This window comes from Nothoprocta perdicaria, unplaced genomic scaffold (genome assembly GCF_003342845.1).
Source record: "Nothoprocta perdicaria isolate Ctin4 unplaced genomic scaffold, notPer1 scaffold_151, whole genome shotgun sequence".
Lineage (NCBI taxonomy): Eukaryota > Metazoa > Chordata > Aves > Tinamiformes > Tinamidae > Nothoprocta > Nothoprocta perdicaria.
The window spans coordinates 1,348,273-1,352,637 of NW_020454661.1; positions in this window are offsets into that span (position 1 = coordinate 1,348,273).

Below are 4,365 nucleotides of genomic sequence, written 5' to 3' on the forward strand. Positions count from 1 at the left end.
AAAAAAAAAAAAAAAAAAAAAAAAAAAAGTCAACCTGTAAAACCTATTAACACTGAAAGTGTTTTGTTTTGATACATTATCTTCTCTGCACTTTCAGTAAAATGAAGAAACAAAAATTCTCACTGTTCTCTTTACGCCTATTGTATGGTTATATATCATTTGGGTGTATAGCATGTGCTGGGRAAAAAAAATCTATTGGCAAGCTCCCATCTAAATGCATGACCAGAAGAGGTGCAGAAACCTGTTCAATAATTCAGGCAATGATGACCTCAGAGGTATATGTGTATGTTATCTGCTTTGGCTCGTGTTATGTGTATTTTGGCTGAAAAGAACACTTATGGTGAAAATCATATCAAGTTGGCCAAGCCAAAATAAACAAACACACATATATTTTGAGGTCATTTTTGGCCATTGAGATCATTCAACCCTTTCAATATTTAAAAGAGCAACAAGATTTGCCATGATCATAAACATTTTATTTACTTTTTCCTCTGTTGCAGTATGATTATTTTCGGTAATAAATCCAGCCAACAAGGAGCTAAAGGACAATTACTGCACACTAACAGCATATGTTCACTGTCACACTAACAGGGCTTTCTGTGAGCAAAAGCCTGACAGGCAGGCTAAACATCAACAAATACAGCGTGGGATGAATGTGATGGTCCCAGTTCTCTTTGGAGTGGATTTCTGTTCCTTACCACAAAAGGCATGAGCTCACCTGGTACTTGCTGGCCTTATAGAATTGAAGAAACATGAACATAAGGTACCCCCCTCACCCTAATTTGTGATGTTTTATATAGCTTTCACACAGCTAAAGATAGGCTTGCATTACTGCTTCTGTAAAGTACAGTGGTCCTTCTATTAGGAGTCTAGCATTCARTGGTGCCAGTTGGTCATGTTTCAGTTCTCATGACTTCTAAATTCACTTTACCTCATGCCAACCAAAACCCTTCTGAAGCAAAACAAACAAACTCTTGCTTTTTCTGGTTCTAGTCCAGCAYGATGACTCTTCAACTTATATATTTGCCTTGGTGTTGATTCCCATTATTACCATTGGAACACTGTGGACCAAAGGTCCGTTGCAATCACTTTGAACAGAGTATCACAGCCCTTGGAAAAAAAAAATCTGAATTACTGAGGTAAAAAAATCCCACAAATGGGAAAGGGATCATGAATATAAAGGTTTATTTAGAAGGTAGAATACCAGGTGAACATCTGGGAAACTGAGACTCAATGTCTGCTTCAGACAGTTCCCTTATGACCAAGTGAATCACATAAACCCAATTGTGTTTTAATTCCTAGTCAGCCAAGTGTTTTCCTTCTTGACAAAGGTGAAGTCCATTAATGATAGAGACTCAGATTAAAGTGCTGCCAGATTTTCAGGAAAKGCACACTGCAGGATATGTGCTTTTGGAGAAAGATTGCATGGTAGAAATAAGACAAAGAAACCTGGGGAAAAGTGTATCCAGACAGAATAAGTGTTTTACGCTATTTTACAATAGAATCTCTTTTTTTTAACCAAAGATTGATGCAAAGACAGGTAAAGCCCTCAAAAAGTGCTCAAGGATGAGAATAATATTCAGTAAGATTTAGGCTGCAAAGCATTTTGCCTTACATAGGTTATGTTTATTGTTGCAGACTTTGGGTTAGGAAGTATAAYGTTTCTGGTCCTAATGCTGTGTACAGCAAAACAAGTGGCACCAAATATCTAGCATCTGCAATAAGTAGGTTTTGATCCATCTCTCAGCTCTCTACTTGGTTCCACAGACTGAATGCCCAGTTGCTGATAGTGTGCGTTAACTATGCTCCTGAATGCATATCCAACTTGTTGTCCCCTGAGAAGAAACCAGTTCAGGTGACTTGACAATGCTCTTCAACACAAACCAAAGCACAACCATTTGCTATTCAAGCACAGTCCTGAAGCAAATTAAAGCACTGATACAGACATATCCAAACTGGTCTCAATCTAAAACTCTAATTTATGCAAGTCATTCATTTTAGTGAACATAAGCCAGTCTCTAAAGTTTCATTTGACTTTATGCTCCCCTTAATTAATCCTTTTTTGTACCTGTGAATGCTCCATTACTCGCAGACTTTCCCCATGTATGTCACACAGATTACCTTCAAAGTCTTACAACGTARAGGCTGCAGCATTGGTCATGAATGGCCATATAAGGGAATATTACTCAAAGTTATCTTTCCGTTGCCTATCCTTTAAATGCAAATTACTATCTTCCTCAGATTTCAGCAGGTTATGGAAAGTGAGGGTACGAATMCTAACTGGATTAATTTGGAAATGATGACACGGACCTGCAATGCTAGTGAGTTTAGAGAGGTGTGGTGAAGAMGTGCCAGCACTTACTAGTTTTTGGTGTTCAGCCTCAGAAATTTGATTGCCACCTGCAAAGACCATGTTCATCTCAGAATTACAGGGCTGAAGACTAACAGCTGAGAGCTTAATACAAGCCAAGGAGAGACTCAGATAAACTAAGTTTCTCTTCAGCATGTGTCATATACATTTTAAAATGCGRCACATTAGAGAATCACAGAATGGGTGAGRTTGGAAGGGACCTCTAGAGATCATGTAGTCCAACTCCCCTGCTCCAGCAGGACACCCAGAGCATGGGGCACAGGGYGGCATCCAGGCGGGTTTTGAAGACCTCCAGAGAAGGAGACTCCACAGCCTCCCTGGGCAGCCTGTGCCAGGGCTCTGTCACCCTCACAGTGAAGAAGTTTTTCCTCATGTGAAGATGGAACTACCTGTGTTTCAACTTGTAGCCATTATCCCTTGTGCCCTCTGGACACCACCATGAAGAAGAGTTTGGCCCCTTCCTCCCTATGTTCTCCCCTCAGGTACTTATACATATTGATCAGATCTCTTCTTAGTCTTATTTTCTCCAGACTAAACAGGCCCTGCTTGTTTAGTCTTTCCTTGTACGATAGCTGCTTCAGTCCAGTTCCTTAATTATTTTTGTTGTTCTACGCTGGACCCTCTCTAGGGAAGCTCCATGCCCCTCTTGTACTGGGGAGCCCAGAACTGCATGCAATACTCCAGGTGCAGCCTTACCAGAGCTCATAGTTATGTATAGAAATAACAAGGACTGAAGAGAGAGATAATCTTGCAGCTACACAGAACAAATCAAATCTAAATGTTCAATTACATCAAACTCAGGCCTAGCACAGAGGGATGTGATTTCTAGCAGTGCGTTCACAGCTCTCATGGAACACAAGTGATTCTACAATTGCCAAGCTTCCCTTGCATTAGTACAACTGCAAAACAAAAACAAAAAAAAAAAATCAAATCACTGGCTTTTTTTTTTTTTTGCCATTTAAGTTATGCTAGTTCTAGCATACATAGAACTATGTTCCTTTCGCACAAAGGAACAAACATGCAAAAATAACCAGAATGTACTGAGCTATCATTCTGCTTTAGAAACTGAGGCAGTGAACTTTTCAATCAACTGATCCTTTCCACAAACCAACCAACCTCACAGCAAACTATCTTCAAGAAAGAAAGAAAGAAAGAAAGAAAGAAAGAAAGAAAGAAAGAAAGAAAGAAAGAAAGAAAGAAAGAAATTCTAGGTTAGCAAAAAGGGAAACTTAAAAGGTCATTAATTAGATTCACATAACATTTTAAGTAAAACATACATTTCCTGAGCAATCCTGCTAAGGGAAAACCTCATTGAAACTCTTCCAGCTCTATTTACAGAGCACTTTAATTACAGCAATTTAATTTTTCTTCAGTCAGCACCATCCTCTCAAGTAAAATCCCCAATTTCCTACTTTGTGCTTTCATCTTCCAAGAAAAATTGTTGATATTCTCAAGCAGTGGTGTTTTTTTTTTCTTTTCCCTTCTGCTGTTGGAAATAGACTCTCCTAGGCCTGTCTGGTAGAGAGACTAATCTAAAAGTGCCCTGATGATAGGATGAGTGGTAGGAGTACTCAAAGACACAGGCGCTTAGCCTTTGGTGGGACGAAAACGGAATAGAGAAAGGAAAATGGGTGAGGTAAAGTCAAATCAGATTCTCATGGAGATATAACGGGGCGGGGCTTCACATAGTCCTTTTTTTTTTTTTTTTTTTGCTTCACATAGTCCTTTTTTTTTTTTTTTTTAATGCTTTGTGCATATTTTGGTCTTGCTATTGCCTTTCTTCAATCCTCTCTCTAAAAACTTAAGTAGATGCTTAACTTTGAGAAAAGTTTCTTAYGGGTTCTTTTCAGTTCTTGATCCTATCGTTTTGGGTGGCTAAGTAGATATAAATGGACTTAGCTCTCTCCAGTAATAGTCAGTGAACAAAGCAGACTGAAAAATTGCTTTGATATTTTCACTAGCAGTTTATGTAAAGCAGTCCCTGGGAGATCTGT